The sequence below is a fragment of the Lutra lutra genome, chromosome 5, assembly GCF_902655055.1.
Source record: "Lutra lutra chromosome 5, mLutLut1.2, whole genome shotgun sequence".
In the NCBI taxonomy this organism is placed as follows: domain Eukaryota; kingdom Metazoa; phylum Chordata; class Mammalia; order Carnivora; family Mustelidae; genus Lutra; species Lutra lutra.
Window position 1 is genome coordinate 158,182,315 of NC_062282.1, and position 19,027 is coordinate 158,201,341.

A 19,027-nucleotide genomic window follows, 5' to 3' on the forward strand; every position below is an offset into this window, starting at 1 on the left:
GGGAGAGAGGTGAAGAGTCAGAACAAGATGGAAGTCAGTCTTTCTGTAATCTAATATCAGAAGTAATAAGTGATAAGATTCAGCTCTTGCTTAAGGGGAGAACACACAAGGTCATGAATACTGGCAAGCAGGGATCATTGGGGCCATAAGCTAGCCTATCACAAAAATTTTCCAAGTTCATTGTATTTTTTTTCAAGACTGAATTTTAGATTTAAGAGGTACGTTAGAAAAATCTACTTTACTCTTATCCCCAGTAATTTTTACCTCCTTCTTATTTCAGGGATGAAGAAATTACAGCTTAGAAAAATTAAATGGTTAGCCCCAGATCACTCAGGTATTTAGCAATGAAGAAACAATACCCAGGTCCACTATTATTTTGATTTTCTTGACTAAATGCAGAAATTTACTATATAATTTACTAAGTAAATTATTTCTTGAGTTATTTTTGACTTGTTCACAATAATTATTTTACTTATAGAACCCTTCAGGAACAACTAAACATGCTCTAATTCAGTATAAAATTCACTCTCATGCATAAGGACTATGAAGGAATGTTTAGAAAATCATCTATTATAACCAATTTTACCCTTTAAATTAATAGTTTGTTATAGTTTATATGCGGATATTTATCATGTAGACAATACCTTAAATAATGATATACTTCAATTGTATACATTTATATATTTTATATGTGCATAAAACTTTAAGATATCTACAAATTTAAATGATATCCTCAGGCAGCCCTTAAGTCTTGAATAAAGATTTGTAAATATATGTGTCATTATTTCCCTTTTCTTCCCGTGCCTTGATATATTTTTATAACTCTCCTGTTTATAATTGTCAGGCAAATGAATAATTTCTTTTAGGCTCCAATATGATATGACCAGCACAGTCAGACTAGGAGATTTGGTCATAGTGTGTGCATTTTATGTTTGATTCTGCTACTTGATTTAAAGCTGAGTTAGTGGACTATTCTGCAACTTTTTCTTTTCTAGGTCTTAACCCTTGTATTGCCACATGTGTAGACTCAGACCTTCACTTCCCAAAGATCTCAGCCCAAAACAAAGTAGTAAGTAGGTTTATTACTCAGAGAATAATGTGATAACCTTTAGGGTCTCTGGTGAGTGCGTATGATGGTGAATCTTTTTTGAATGATGTTGTGACAAGGGGCATTCATTCTGAGATCCGTCCCATTTCCAACATTGTCTTGTTGATAAATTACTTTTTATTCTGAAAGGACTTGGTGTTCTCTTGCTCTGATATCCTATCCCTTATTAAAACACTTCCAGCAATGGATATGGTAAATGCATGCCCTGTGATCTAACAGGCTGTCCTCTATAAGGAGGTGCTTAGCTCCACAGAAAATAAAGTCAAGAGCTGAAAACACTATCTCTGAAGAAGTCACTGTTGACCTGTGAGAAGCAGAATGTGGAAACATTCTTGGTAACCATCCACACACATAGCAAAATCAGCATCTCTTTATCCTGTCTTCGCTCATCGATTGGTTCTTCTTTATCCACACACTTATTGACTTCAAGTCTATACACCAAATAAAGCCACATGTTTAGTATCCAAAAAGTATCTCTATCTTCATTTCATTTAAAATTTTAATCTTCCACTGATCATTCTTCTCTATTTTTTTTTTCTTAGCCATCAACTCTGTTACATCTTTTTTCCGTACTTCCTTAAAGGGACAACTCCTCAAATTCTTTTGCATTCAGACTCTCCCCTTTACTGGAAAATCAAAACCTAATTTTCCTGATTATTGCCAGAAGGAGAGAAAAAATATATTTGTACAGAAAATGTGTTAGTGGCATCCAAGGAGATGAACTTTGCTATTTCTGCATTATTGACCAACAATGATGGATGAAGCATTTCTTTCCTTTACACAACATTATAATCTACATAAAGAAATTCAGAATTCACAAATACTTCTTTGGGGGGTTATTTTTTATAATTGATTATTCTAACTTTTATCACTTCTATGAAAGCCCTTTATCACTATCAAGTTAATTCATCACTAAAGAAAGGAAGGCAAGGTTTGCTTCTTATCTCTGGTTTGAAGGAAATCATTTTATTAGGCAACTGAACATAATACAAACACATAGTAAATAATCTGAAACTTTGGATTTGTTTGTGAAGGTTTTGTTGTTGTTGTTTTGTTGTTGTTGTTGTTGTTGTTGTTTCAGGCAAAATAATAGGCTTCTGATATCACTGAAATGAAACTGTTTATGGCATATGTTAAATACAATCAAGGTAAATATTATGTCATAAAGGAAACCATTTTCCTTTTTTTTCTCTTACCTTAGTTTTCTAGTTGAATCTATGAACACATTGACAACCTATGTATTTCTTTGATTTTGTTCATTTCCTTGAGTTAATCTATTAAAGAGGACAGAACTGACCATATTTGTTGCCATCTATACAGGAAAATCCAGAAATTTTTAAGTGTGTTTTTATGCTTAAAAAGTTCTCCCTGGTTTTGTATTTCAACCAGCTTATGGAAGCACTCCTTTCTGTGCAATTTTCTGCAATGGAAAAAATTATCACCTGCCCTTTCTATGTTTCCTTTTCCCAAAGGGCTCAGTGAGAACAGATTCAAAGCCCTCATTGGGTCCCTGTAGATCTTTCTCTTATCCTGACTGTCTGTTCTGGGCTCTGACCTAAATTAGTTGCATATAGAAACTGTAATGGGTGTGTTATTGAGATTTACATGGTTTTGTTTTAAGATCAGACAGCAAATTTTATTTATATTGGAATTTAGAGTTGAAAAAAAATGATTTCACTTATTTTCTGTCACATAATCCTCAAAGTACAATGTGAGAAGACTTTATGCATTCTTATCTCAATAATTAGACATTGAAAATGGTATTCTAAAATCACACAGTTATTAAGATTCAGGGCTGTGACCCACATCCTCTTCTCCAGATTCAAGAAGGCATTGTCTTTACCTTTCTAAGAACTCTTGATGGATATGTTCCATTTCCAAATAACCAATAGCAAAATGAAATGTCTTATGTGCCTTTCACCTACTTTCCTGAACTCCAAGGAGATAGAGTAAGTGGGAAAATATTAGTTTCTTAAAAGATAGTTCATTTACAGAACAAAAAAAAAGCACACACACAAAAATAAAACAAACAAACAAACAAAAAGTTGTTCATTTACATTACCAGATTCATGTTGGAGTGTGTGTGTGTGTGTGTGTGTGAATGAACGTGCATGTGCATGCAAATATAAACACTATCAGAGTAAATATAGTTGACTTTGTAAATAATATCAGTGAGAAGCACATTCATATGGGTACTAGGTTAACACTAATGACCATAAAGTAAACTCAAGGTATTAGTGATAACCTTGAAATCCTGATAGTGAGTTAACCAGGAATTGTCATTTTTATCAGGTATAAAAATTTTTTGCTGGTATGATGAAAAATGCAACATATATGGAGAGTCTAAGGAATGTATATTCTTCTACTTGGAGGAGATGCTTTAGTTCCAATCCTTAACAACCATATCACACAGGTTTGTCTTGAGTTTTGACTGAGTTGATCTATCACTTTCAGCTACCCTTGGATATACTCTGTTCTATTTGTTGTTCGTAAACTAACACGAGTAATAATAGCTAAAATTCATGGAATGTTTTCATTTTTTATCTTTTTTTATTTTTTTATTTTTTAATAAACATATAATGCATTTTTATTCCCAGGGGTACAGGTCTGTGAATTGTCAGGTTTACACACTTCACAGCACTCACCATAGCACATACCCTCCCCAATGTCCATAACCCCACCCCCCTCTCCCAACCCCCATCCCTCCAGCAACCCTCAGTTTGTTTTGTGAGATTAAGACTCACTTATGGATTGTCTCCCTCCCGATCCCATCTTGTTTCATTTATTCTTCTCCTACCCCACTAACCCCCCACGTTGCATCGCCACTTCCTCATATCAGAGAGATCATATGATAGTTGTCTTTCTCTGATTGACTTATTTCACTAAGCATAATACCCTCTAGTTCCATCCACGTTGTCACAAATGGCAAGATTTCATTTTTTGATGGCTGCATAGTATTCCATTGTGTATATATACCACATCTTCTTTATCCATTCGTCTGTTGATGGACATCTAGGTTCTTTCCCTAGTTTGGCTATTGTAGACATTGCTGCTATAAACATTTGGGTGCATGAGCCCCTTCAGATAACTAAGTTTGTATCTTTAGAGTAAATACCAGTAGTGCAATTGCTGGGTCATAGGGTAGTTCTATTTTCAACATTTTGAGGAACCTCCATGCTGTTTTCCAGAGTGGTTGCACCAGCTTGCATTCCCACCAACAGTGTAGGAGGGTTCCCCTTTCTTCGCATCCTCACCAGCATCTGTCATTTCCTGACTTGTTAATTTTAGCCATTCTGACTGGTGTGAGGTGATATCTCATTGTGGTTTTGATTTGTATTTCCCTGATGCCGAGTGATATGGAGCACTTTTTCATGTGTCTGTTGGCCATCTGGATGTCTTCTTTGCAGAAATGTCTGTTCATGTCTTCTGCCCATTTCTGGATTGGATTATTTGTTCTTTGGGTGTTGAGTTTGCTAAGTTCTTTATAGATTTTGGACACTAGCCCTTTATCTGATATGTCATTTGCAAATATCTTCTCCCATTCTGTCAGTTGTCTTTTGGTTTTGTTCACTGTTTCCTTTGCTGTGCAAAAGCTTTTAATCTTGATGAAATCCCAATAGTTCATTTTTGCCCTTGCTTCCCTTGCCTTTGGCGATGTTCCTAGGAAGACGTTGCTGCAGCTGAGACCGAAGAGGTTGCTGCCTGTGTTCTCCTCAAGGATTTTGATGGATGCCTTTCTCACATTGAGGTCCTTCATCCGTTTTGAGTCTATTTTCATGTGTGGTGTAAGGAAATGGTCCAATTTCATTTTTCCGCATGTGGCCGTCCAATTTTCCAACACCATTTATTGAAGAGGCTGTCTTTGTTCCATTGGACATTCTTTCCTGCTTTGTCGAAGATGAGTTGACCATAGAGTTGAGGGTCCATTTCTGGGCTCTCTATTCTGTTCCATTGATCTATGTGTCTGTTTTTGTGCCAGTACCATGCTGTCTTGATGATGACAGCTTTGTAATAGAGCTTGAAGTCTGGAATTGTGTTGCCACCAACTTTGGCATTCTTTTTCAATATTGCTTTGGCTATTCGAGGTGTTTTCTGGTTCCATATAAATTTTAGGATTATTTGTTCCATTTCTTTGAAAAAATGGGTGGGATTTTGATAGGGATTGCATTAAATGTGTAGATTGCTTTAGGTAGCATAGACATTTTCACAATATTTGTTCTTCCAACATGGAGTGTTTTCTAACTGCTTGACACTCTGCTAAGGTCTTTCCATGTGTTTCCTCATTGAATGTTCATAATATTCACAACAGCTGCCTGACATCACCAGTAATGGTCATCAAAACTTGTTGTATCACTTGCAAAGATTTAAGCAAATGCATGCATGATTAAATCCAAAAGCAGCTTCTCTGATGTCTGCTATACAATGACCAATGATTGCTCATGTGTTACTGCCTTTTGGAAGCATGGGTACATTTTGAGCTCATTATGTGTGATGATTGTTGAAACCCTATCCCTATAAAAGTATATACTTTATGGATATTAATGTGATACATATATTCACATGCTGCAAAGGACAGTGACTTGATGTCTTATTCTCAAAAGTAACATTAGGGAATAACTACAAGGTTGAAGGCACAGGCTATAAGACATGGTTTAGAGTTATTTCTAATGGCAGGCCTAGAACATTTCCAGAATAAACATGTTTTTCAAATTCTCTTAACTGGGCTCTGGAGCTCTGGAGTTTTCTTTAGTGAAACAGTTTTCTAAAGAAATGCAAGCATGTTTCCATTTACTCTGTCTTCTTCCACAGGTTATTATGAACCTTCCCAAGGGCAATGGGTCTATTTTCAAGTATACTTATAATTTGTAGTCTCTGCCTATTAAGTAAATTCTTAGAAAATTTAATTAGTTTTATTTTTATTCTTTTCAAGTTTCTATTTAAAACCTGGCTAGTTAATATACAGTGTAATATAACTTTCAGGGATACAATATAGTGATTCACCACTTTCATACATCACCCAGTGCTCATCACAACAAACCACTCCTTAATCCCCCTCCCTAATTTGACCAATTTCCCCCTTCAAACTCCACTATTGTAGATACCACTTTGTTCTCTATGGTTGATGGCCATTTTCCTGGTTCACATCCCTTTCTTTTTTTCACCTTTATTCATTAGTTTTCTTTCTCAAATTCCACATATGAGGGAAATAATATAGAATATGTCATTCTCTGACTTATTTCACTTAACATAAAACTCTCTTGCCCATGCAGGTCATTGCAAGTGGAAAGTTATCATTATTTTTCTATTCCATTATTCAGTGGAATAATATTCCAGTACAATATACAATAAAAGTGATATTAAATATACACATACATATGTATGTGTGTGTATATATATATGAGACTCATATATATATATATGAGACTCTCATATATATATATATATGATACTGCCTTTTATCATTGGATATTCTTTCTTGCTTTGTTGAAAATTAATTGACAATAGAGTTGAGGGACCATTTATGGGATCTCTATTCTGTTCCATTGTTCTATGGGTCTGTTTTTGTGTCAATACCATACTGTTTCAATGACTCCAGCTTTGTAATAGTGCGTGAAGACCAAAATTATGATGCCTCCAGCCTTGGTTTATTTTTCAAGATTATTTTGGCAATTAAGTGTTTTTTTGTGATTTCTTTTTTTTTTAATTTTTTTTTACTTTGTTTTTATATTAACAGTATTCATTGTTTTTGCACCACACCCAGTGCTCCATGCAATCCATGACCTCTCCAATACCCACCACCTGGTACCCCCAACCTCCCACCTCCCGACCCTTCAAAATCCTCAGATTGTTTTTCAGAGTCCATAGTCTCTCATGGTTCATATACCCTTCCAATTTCCATCAACTCCCTTCTCCTCTCTAACTCCCCTTGTCCTCCATGCTATTTGTTATGCTTCACAAATAAGTGAAACCATATGATAATTGACTCTCTCTGCTTGACTTATTTCACTCAGCATAATCTCTTCCAGTCCTGTCCATGTTGCTACAAAAGTTGGGTATTCATCCTTTCAGATGGAGGCATAATACTCCATAGTGTATATGGACCACATCTTCCTTATCCATTCGTCCGTTGAAGGGCATCTTGGTTCTTTCCACAGTTTGGCGACCATGGCCATTGCTGCTATAAACATTGGGGTACAGATGGCCCTTCTTTTCATTACATCTGTATCTTTGGGGTAAATACCCAGTAGTGCAATTGCAGGGTCATAGGGAAGTTGTATTTTTAATTTCTTGAGGAATCTCCACACTGTTCTCCAAAGAGACTGCACCAACTTGCATTCCCACCAACAGTGTAAGAGGTGAACCCTCTCTTTTATCTTCCCTTTCTTTCCTGTCTCTCTCTCTGTGTCTCTTTTTCTTTTTCTTTTCTTTTTTCTCTCCTTTGGGTGGGGAATCCTGATTGCTCAGAAGCATTCCAGGGTTCACTTTGACTGCACCACGGCCGATACATCCAGCTATATCTGTTCAGCCATTTCTCACCAAAATGACGACAAGGAGGAATGCCAAAAGAAGAAAAATACAGTGGATGTGCCTTCTGCACCGTGCTAATGGCTATCAACATAGACAATATGTCGGAAAGAGAATTCAGGCTAACAATTATCCAGGCAATAGCTAGGTTGGAGAAAGCCATGGATGACCAAATGGAATTGATTAGGGCTGAACTGAAAGCGAACAGAGATGATGTTCACAATGTTAGGGCAGAGCTGAAAACTTCCAGGGATGAGGTTCACAATGCTCTCAATGGGTTCCAATCTAATCTAAATTCTCTCAAAGCTAGGGTAACTGAGACAGAAGATAGAATTAGTGATAGGACAAACAGATAGAGAGAAAGGGTCAGGAGGAAGCCTGGAACAAACAGCTTAGAAGCCATGAAAACAGAATCAGGGAAATAAATGATGCCATGAAAAGTTCCAACGTCAGAATTATTGGAATCCCTGAAGGGGAGGAGAAAGAAACAAGTCTAGAAGATATAGTGGAACAAGTTCTTCATGAAAATTTTCCAAATCTGGCAAATGGAACCAGCGTTCATGTACTAGAGGCCGAATGGTCTCCACCCAAGATTATAGATTCCAGAAAAACATCAAGGCACCTGATATTCAAATTGAGGAATCATAATTTTAGATATAATCTCTTGAAAGTTGCTAGGATAAAGAGGCTCCTTACTTACAGAGGAAAGCCCATCAGAGTAACGTCAGACCTGTCCACAGGGACCTGGCAAGCCAGAAAGGGCTGCCAAGATATATTCAGAGCAATAAATGAGAAGAGCATGCAGCCAAGAATACTTTATCCAGCAAGACTGACATTCAAAATGGATGGAGAGATAAAGAGTTTCCAAAACCGGCAAGGCTTAAAAGACTATGCAACCACCAAGCTGACACTTAAGGAAATATTAAGGGGGGTTCTATAAAAGAAGAAAAAATCCTAAAAATAGCATTGAACAGAAATATAGAGACAATCTACAGAAAGAAACACTTCAAATGTAACACGATGTCCATAAAAACGTATCTATCAATAATCACTCTCAATGTGAATGGCTTTAATGCACCCATAAAAAGGCTCAGGGTTGCAGATTGGATAAAATGACAGGACCCAACCCTATGTTGTCTACAAGAGACCCATTTTGAACCTAAAGATACACCCAGACTGAAAGTGAAGGGTTGAAGAAGCATCTTTCATGCCAATGGGCCTCAAAAGAAGGCCAGGGTTGTGATTCTCATATTAGACAAATTAGACTTTAAACTAAAGACCATAGTCAGAGATACAGAAGGACACTACATCATTCCTAAATGGACTATCCACCAAGATGATCTAACAATTGTAAATATCTATGCCAGCAATATGGGAGCAGCCAATTACATAAGAAAACTATTAATCAAGATAAAGAGTCGTATTGATATGAATACATTAATAGTAGGGGATCTTAACACGCCTCTCTCAGAAATAGACAGATTATTGAATCAGAAAATCAATAAAGAAACAAGAGAATTGAATGACACATTTGACCAGATGGACCTCATAGATATATACAGAACATTCCACCCTAAAACAACAGAATACTCATTCTTCTCAAGTGCACATGGAGTCTTCTCAAGAAAAGACCACATACTGGTCACAAATAGGACTCAAGGGATACCAAAAGACTGAGGTTATTCCCTGCACATTCTCAGATCACAATGCTTTGAAACTGGAGCTCAATCACAAGGAAAGTTCCGAAGGAACTCAAACACCTGGAAGCTAAAGACCACCTTGCTTAAGAATGCTTGGATCAACCAGGAGATCAAAGAAGAACTGAAACAATTCATGGAAGCCAATGAGAATGAAGACACTTCGGTCCAAAACCTATGGGATACAGCAAAGGTGGTCCTAAGGGGGAAATACATAGCCATCCAAGCCTCCCACAAAAAAATTGAAAAATCCAGAACACACCAGCTGTCTCTACACCTTAAAGAACTGGAGAATCAACAACAAATCAAACCAACTCCACATATAAGAAGGGAAATCATCAAGATTAGAACAGAGTTCAATGAGGTAGAAACCAGAGATACGGTAGAACGTATCAATGAAACTAGAAGCTGTTTTTTTGAAAGAATCAATAAGATCAATAAACCATTGGCCACACTAATCCAAAAGAAAAGAGAGAAAGCCCAAATTAATAAAATTATGAATGAAAAGGGAGAGATCACAACTAACACCAAGGAAGTAGAAAGAATCATCAGAAGGTATTATCAACGTTATATGCCAATAAGCTAAGCAACCTAGATGAAATGGATGCATTCCTGGAAAACTATAAACTCCCAACATTGAACCAGGAAGAAATTGACAACCTGAATAGACCGATATCTAGTAGCGAGATTGAAGCAGTGATCTAAAACCTCCCAAAAAACAAGAGCCCAAGACCTGATGGATTCCCTGGGGAATTCTACCAAACTTTCAAAGAAGAAATAACTCCTATTCTCCTGAAGCTGTTTCAAAAAATTGAAGCAGAAGGAAAATTTCCAGACTCTATGAAGCCAGCATTACCTTGATCCCCAAACCAGGCAAAGACCCTACCAAAAAGGAGAATTTCAGACAAATATCACTGATGAATATGGGTGCTCAGATTCTCAACAAGATCGTAGCAAACAGGATCCAACAGCACATTAAAAAAATTATCCACCATGACCAGGTGGGATTCATCCCTGGGCTACAAGGATGGTTCAACATTCGCAAATCAATCAATGTGATAGAACAAATTAATAAGAGAAGAGAGAAGAACCACATGGTCCTCTCAATTGATGCAGAAAAAGCATTTGACAAAATTCAGCATCTGTTCCTGATTAAAATGCTTCAAAGCATAGGGATAGAGGGAACCTTCCTGAACTTCATAAAATCTATCTATGAAAGACCCACAACAAATGTCATCCTCAATGGGAAATAGCTTGCAGCCTTTCCGTTGAGATCAGGAACACGACAAGGATGCCCACTCTCACCACTCTTGTTCAACATAGTATTAGAAATCCTAGCAACAGCTATCAGACAACAAAGAGAAATAAACGGTATCCAAATTGGCAATGAAGAAATCAAACTCTCTCTCTTCACAGATGACATGATTCTTTATCTGGAAAACCCAAAACACTCCACCCCCAAACTACTAGAACTCATACAACAATTCAGCAACGTGGCAGGATACAAAGTCAATGTACAGAAATCTGGCTTTCTTATACACTAACAATGAAAATACAGAAAGGGAAATTAGAGAATCGATTCCATTTACTCTAACACCAAGAACCATAAGATACCTGAGAATAAACCTAGCCAAAGAGGTAAAGGATCTGTACGCGAGGAACTACAGAACACTCATGAAAGAAATTGAAGAAGACACAAAAAGATGGAAGATCATTCCATGCTCTTGGAACGGAAGAATAAACATTGTTAAAGTGTTTATACTGCCTAAAGCAATCTATCCTTTAGTGCCATTCCGAGCAAAATTCCACCGGTATTATTCCAAGAGCTAGAGCAGATAATCCTAAAATTTGTATGGAATCAGAAGAGTCCCCGAATCTCTAAGGAAATGTTGAAAAACAAAAATAAAACTGGGGGCATAACGTTACCTGATTTCAAGCTTTACTACAAAGCCGTGATCACCAAGACAGCATGGTACTGGCATAAAAACAGACACATAGACGAGTGGAACAGAGTAGAGAGCCCAGATATGGACCCTCAACTCTAAGGGCAAATAATCCTCGACAAAACAGGAAAAAATATAGTGGAAAAAAGACAGTCTCTTCAATAAATGGTGCTGGGAAAACTGGACAGCTGTATGCAGAAGAATGAAACTCGACCATTGTCTTACACCGTACACAAAGATAAACTCAAAATGGATAAAAGATCTCAACGTGAGTCAGGAATCCATCAGAAAAATAATGAATACTGTTACGCTGAAAAAATTTAAAAAATTAAAAAAAGAAGTATGTGACAAGAGAAAAAAAATTATATATATATATATATATACATATATATGTATATATATATATATATGCAAATAAAGGAAGAACCTCGTCAAAAAGAAGCCCAAGTGTAAGATTTATATACTACCAGGACAAACACAAAAACACAGAAACATTGGTGGAAGAAACAGATGAAGAGAGTGGTTATAAATTCTCAGTGTGGACGAGGAAGGTTTGTTTGATTCTTTCTGGATGTATCTTGATATCTTTGTTAAAGGACTCAACTTTCCTAAGATAAAAGGGGATTAAAAATTGGTTTACCTATAGGGGTAGCATTGATTGGGGAAAGGGGATTACCTTGCAGTTTAACTCTGTATGAATATTAGAAAATAAAAATAAAATGAATAAACTAGGCTAAACTAAACTAAAATTAAAAAAAAAAGAAATTTAAAAAATAGAAATGCAAAAGAACAACACAGGTGTATGTATCAAAAAGTTCAGGTTAGAAGGTTATTATGGAATTTGATGTACTGGACATTTCACTGTGATGGTAAATAGGTTAAAAAATTATCTATATAAAATAAAATGAGCCAGAATAGTGGGAACGAATTAAAAATAAAAGTTGTCCTATGAAGTAGTGGTGGTTGTTCTTTTGTAGTCTCTCTCTCTTTTTTTTTTTTTTTTTCTTTCCTGGTTGGTTTTCTGGGGGAGGGGCTTGCCAGATGGGTTTTCAGTCAATGAAGTTCTCTGAGTTAAGTCCTCCCACCCCCCTCAAGGGGGTGGGTTCTGAGGAAACTGGTTTTTTCAGGCTTTTATTCTCTGGAGATTTTTATGTTTGTTCACTTTTTTTTTTTTCCCCTCTCTCTTGCCTTGACAGCTTTTGATGGTTTTTGTAGGTTTAGAGGAAAGCAAACTGCACCCTGATTCCTCTCAGAGAGAATCCTCAGTCTGTCTGCAGAGCCCAAATAAATTCCCCCTTGGCCTTTGGCAGAGCAGGTTTGGAGTCGCGGTCGCTGGGGACGCAGGATTTTTTTGCTTGTACCCAAAACCACGGCAGCGGCGGCTGTCTGGGCACTCCAGACTGCCAGAGAGGTTCCAAGCAGCTATTGAACACTGAGATTTTCCCACTGGCCCAGGCTGGGAGTGCCTGGTCTTTCAGTCCGAGAGCACTAGGCTGGCGCCTGTGTGCACCTCTTTCAGGGGAGGGCGGGGGGCGCGACTCAGACTCTGATAGCAGGGCACGGCACTCACGTGGGGACTGCAAAAAGGCTGTGCTTCTGCTGGCCGGTGAGGCTCCCAGCCCCTCATGGGCACCAGACCCCAGAGGCTCTCAGGGCACTGGTGGCTCAGGGACAAAGACCTGGTTTCTCCGCTGCACTCTCTCTGGCTCTGCGCCAGGGGTGGTTGTCCTGGGTCTGGGGACTTAAGCCCCTGTCCCTAGCCACCCCATTCCCACAATTCCCCCCTGCTGTGATCCTTTGCTCTTTTTGAGTGCTTTCTACCAGACTCCAAGTTAATGCTGGTCCCCAGATGCAGGGCACTCTTGTATTGGGATATTACTTTCCAATGGGTCACCTCTGGTGGCTCCCTCCCCCTTTTGTTTATCTTCTGATATCAGTCAGACATTCCCACTCTGCTTTACCTGCCCAATGGCATCTTCTGCTCCTGTAGAGATCCAGACGTGTATAATTCTGATCTCAGGCTGATTTCGTGGGTGATTGGAGTTCTTTGGAAGGTAATCAGCTCACTTTAGGGTACAGGTTGAAAGGGCGCTTCCTCCTACTTCCCTGCCATCTTGTCCACCAGTTTTTTGTGTTTTCATACAAATTTTAGTATTGTTTATTCTAACTCTGAAAATTGCTGGTTGTGTTTTAATAGGGATTGCATTAAATGTGTAGATCATTTTGTGTATTATAGACACTTTAACAATATTTGTCCTTTGGATCCATAAGCATGGAATATTTATCCATCTCCCTATTTCCTCTTCACTTACTTGAATAAGCATCTTATAATTTTCAGAGTACAGATCTTTAACCTTTGGTTAGATTTCTAAGTATCTTATGGTTTTTTGGTTCACTTGTAAATGAGATTGATCCCTTGATTTCTCTTTTTGGTGCTTCATTGTTGGCGAACAGAAATGCAACAGATTTCTTTATGTCAATTTTATATCCTGTGAATTTACTGAATTTGTTTATAGGTTCCAACAATTTTTTGGTGACGTCTCTTGGGTTTTCTTCATATTGTATCCTGTCTTCTGCAAATAGTGAAAGTCTGATTTCTTCCTTGCTATTTCAGATTTTTTTTAATTTATTTTTTTTCTTTTATGTTTGATTCCTGAGGTTAGGACTTCTAGTACTATTATTAAATAAAAGTGGTGAGAGTGGACATCACTGTCTTATTTTTGATTCTAGAAGAAAAGTTCAGTTCTTCCCCACTGAGGATGATATTGGCTGTGTATCTTTTGTATATAGCCTTTATTTGTAGAGATACATTCCTTGTATCTCTGCTTAGTTGAGTTTTTTTTTTAACAAGAATGGATGTTGCACTTTGTCAAATGATTTTTCTGCACGTATAGAACAGATCATATAATTTTTATCCTCTCTTGTATCAATGCGGTGTATTACATTGAATGATTTGTGAATACTGAATCACACTTGGAGCCCAGGACTAAACCCACGTGATTGTGATGAGTAACTATTTTAATATACTGTTAGATTTGGTTTGCTAGTATTTGGTTGAGAATTTTTGCATCCATGTTTATTGAAATATTAGTCTTTAGTTCCCTTTTTATAATTGAGATTTTTTTTTTTCTAGTTTTGGAATCAGGGTAATGCTGGTTTCATAAAATGAGTTTGAAAGATTTCCTTCCATTTTGATTTTTTGGAATAGTTTGAGAACAATGGTTATTAACTCTTCTTTAATTGTTTGGTAGAATTCATCTGTGGAGCTATATGGTCCTGGACTTTTGTTTGTTGGAGTTTTTTTTTTTTATTACTCATACAGTTTATTTCCTCGTCATTGGTCTGTTCATGTTTCCTATATCTTACTGTTTTCATTTATGATCGTTTATATAATTCTAGGAATTTATCCAGTTATTCCAGATTGTCTGATTTTTTCGCATATAATTCCTCATAATATTCTATATTCACAGAAATGCAATCATTTGTATTTCTGTGGTGGTGTTTTTTCTCCTCTCTCTTTTGTTATGTTACTTTTTTGGTTACTTTCTTTTTTGTTTTTGATAACTCTGGCTGGATGTTTATCAATTTTATCATATTTTTCAAAGAACTAATTCTTGATTTCATTGATCTGTTCTATTGTTTATTTTCTGTTTCATTTATTTCTGTTCTAATATTTTCCCCCTTTACTGCTGGCTTTAGGCTTCATTTGTTTTCCTTTTACTAGCTCTTTTAGGTGTAAGGTTCAGTAGTTTGACATTTTCTTGCTTCTTGAGGTTGGTCTGTATTGTTACATACTTCTGTCTTCTGACTGCTTTCATTCCATCCCAAAGGTATCAGACCATTATGTTTTCAATTCAGTTGTTTTTATGTATTTTTTTTCAATTTCTTTAGTTTCCTGGATGACTCATTCACTCTTTTTTTTCCTTCTCCAAATGTTTATTTATTTTTATGCTAAGTTAGCCACCATACATTGCATCATTTGTTTTTGATGTAGTGCTCAATGATTCATTAGTTGATTATAACATCCAGTGCTCATCACAACACATGCCCTCCTTAATACCCATCACCCAGCTACTCAATCCCCCCACACCTCCCAAAACAGTTTGTTTCCCAGGGTCCATAGTCTTTCATGGTTTGTATCCCTTTCTGATTCCCCTCCACAACTTCAGTTTTCCCCTCCCTTCCTCTGTTGTTCTCCACGCTATTCCTTATGTTCCACAAATAAGTAAAACCATAAGATAATTGTCTTTATCTGCTTGACTTATTTTAGTTAGCATAATCCCCCCCAGTTCCATCCATGTTGATGCAAAAGTTGGGTAGTCATCCTTTCTGATGGCTGTGCAATATTCCACTGAATATATGAAACATTTATTTATCCATTCATCTGTTGAAGGGCATCTTGGCTATTTCCAAAGTTTGGCTATTGTGGCCATTGCTGCTATGAACATTGGGGTGCATATGCTCCTTCTTTTCACCACATCTGTATCTTTGGGATAAATAACTAGTAGTGCAATTGCTGAGTCATAGAGTAACTTTATTTTTAATGTCTTGAGGAACCTCCATACTGTTTTCCAGTGTGGTTATACTGGCTCACATTCTCACTGACAGTGAGGAGCTTTCCCCTTTCTCCATCCACATCCTTGCCTGGATTTGTTGTTTTCTTTCTTATTTTTGCCATTCTAAGTGGTGTAAGGTGTATCTCATTGTAGTTTTGATTTGAATTTCCCTGATGGCTAATGAGGATGAACATTTTTCATGTGTCTGTTAGCCATTTGCATGTCTTCTTTGGATAATTGTTCATGTCTTCTGCCCATTTTTCACATGATTATCTGGTTTTTCAGAGTTGAGTTTGAGGAGTTCTTCACTGATCTTGGATACCAGCCCTTTATCTGTGGTGTCATTTGTGAATGTCTTCTCCCATTCGGTGTGTGGCCTCTGAGTTTTTTACTGTTTCCTTTTTTGAGCAAAATATTTTTATCTTGATGAAGTCCAAAAGTTAATTTTTGCTTTTGTTTGCCTTGCCTTGTAACTATGTTCTCCTCTAGGATTTTGATGGATTGCTGTCTCACATTGACGTCTTCCATCAGTTTAGAGTTTATCTTTGTATGGTGTAAGAGAATGATCTAGTTTCATTATTCTGTATATAGCTGTCCAATTTTCTCAGCAATGTTTATTGAAGCGACTGTCATTTTTTTCCCATTGGACATTTTTTTTATTCCTGATTTGTCAAAGATTATTCGACCATAGAGTTGAAGGTCCATTTCTGGAGACATTCTTCTGTTGCTTTGATCTATATGTCTGTTTTTGTGTGAATACCATGCTGTCTTGGTAATCACTGCTTTGTAATATAGATTGAAGTCAAGAGCCATTCATTCCTTAGTGGCATGTTGTTTAACCTCCAGGTATCTGTGTTTTTTTTTTTTTTTTTCTTATGGTTGACTTCGAGTTTTATAGTATTGCGGTCAGAATGTATGCAAGGCATTGCTGAAATTATTTTGTACTTGTTGAGGCCTGATTGTGATTTGCGACCCAGTGTATGATCTATTCTGGCTAATGCCCAATGTGCCCTTGAAAAGAATACACATTCTAATGTTTTATAATGAAATATTCTAAATATATCTATTAACTCTATTTGGTCCAGTGTGTCACTCAAAGCCATTGTTTCCTTGTTGATTTTCTGTTTAGATGGTCTTTCCATTGATGAGTTGTGTATGAAATTCTCCTCTTATTATTGCTTTATTATCAATGAGTCCCTTTACATTTGTTATTAATTGTTTTATATATTTTGTTGATTTCCAGTTGGGGGCATAAATATTTTTAATTGTTAGATCTTCTTGTGTGATGGTAGACCCCTTTATTACGATATGTTGCCCTTCTCCATATTTCTTATAGTGTTTGTATTAAAATCTAGTTTGTCTGACACAAGTATTCCTCCTGGGGTTTCTTTTGGTGTTCTTTTGCTTGATAGATATTTCTTCATCACCTTTCTTTCAATCTACTGGTGACTTTAGGTCTAAAAATGTATGTCTTGAAGAAGCATACAGATGAATCTTGTATGTGTGTGTGTGTGTGTGTGTGTGTGTGTGTGTGTTTCATCTGTTCTCACACTATGTCTTTTCATTGGAGCACTTCATTTATTTACATTCAAATTATTGATAAATAACTATTCAGTGACACATTATTACTTGTTTGTCATAGTTTCTGGAAATTATCTCTATTCCTTTCTAGTCTTTATGACTTTTGGTTTTTCCTTCATGTTCAAAGTGTTCTCTCTCATATTTCTTGCTGGACTAGTTTAGTGGTCACAGATTCCTTCAGTTTTTGTGTTGTAAACTATTTATCTCTCCTTCTACTGTGAATGATAGCCTTGCTGAATAGAGTATACTTGGCTGCAATTTGTTCCCTATTCAGTGTGTTGAATATATCATGAAACTCCCTTCTCGCTTGCCATATTTCTATTGAGAGATCTATAGATAACCTTATTCACCTTCCCTTAAAAAATAGGGACTTCCTTTGCCTTGTCACACTTAAGATTTTTCTTAATCACTATATATATATATTTTTTCAAATTTAACTACAATATGGCTCAGTGTTTTTTTTTTTTTTTTTTTTTTTTTTTTTTTTTAATGACAGTTTTCTGTGCCTTCTGGATTTGGACGTCTGTTTCCTTCCCCAGTTTAGGAAATTTTCAGCTATTATTTCCTCAAATAAACCTTCTGCACCCTTTTTCCTCTTTTCCTCTGGGACTCTTACAATGCAAATATATTAGTACACTAGATGTCACTGAATTCTCTAAGTCTACTCCAAAATTCATCATTGTTCTTTCTCCTTTTTTTCAGCTTCATTATTTTCCATAATTCTAGCTTTTGAATCACTTATTCATTCCTCTGTTTCTTCCATCCTATTGTCATTACATCCAGTTGGTTTCATATTTCATTTATTATATTTCTCATTTCTGTCTGTTTTTAGGCTCCTTTATCTCTGTGGTAACTGTCTTCCTGATATCTCTCATACTCTTCTCACAACCAGATAGTTTTCTTATCATTTTGTTTTAAGTTCTCCATCAGGCATATTGTTTATATCTATTTCATTGATCTCTGACTGTCACTATTTCTTGACCTTTCTTTTGGGATGAATTGCTTCATATTGCCATTTTTTCCCCTAATTCTCTGTCTTCTGTGTGTTTTAAGAAAGCCTATTGTTCTTCCTGCTTATGAAAGTAAAGGCTGTGTGAAGATGTTTTACAATGTACAGTGCCTGACACTTCAGTGAGTGTCTCCGGTTTGTGTTGCTGGCACTCTGCCTCTATGGTTTGGTTGCTCTATCCCTCAGGTCAATCATCTGCCATGTTTGCCTGCAGCGAGGAGTGTTTTGACACTGGCCAAAACGTGGTGGGTTTTAACTCGGTATGCTTCTGGTCTGCTTGGTAAATTAGATCTGCTACTCCTACTAGAACTCGAGAGTTTTGGAACTCTTTGCCATATAGTGCATGAGGTTCTTTGTGCTGGTCTTCTTGGGAAGAGTTCCACTGCTCTAGTCCTTAGATACATTTATTCAAGAAATGTAGTACCAGCAGAGTGCAGGGGGGTGGGATGGGCTGTAAGCAGGATATGCAGGCAGTGTTGGTGCTGTGCTGTTTAAGGAGGTTGAGGGGCATTGGAGGAAAATGGCACCAGCCATCTCCTTTTTCTTCCCCAGAAAGGGGAATCCACGCTTGCTGTTTCCAATAGTACTCTCAGAAGCACAAATAATTT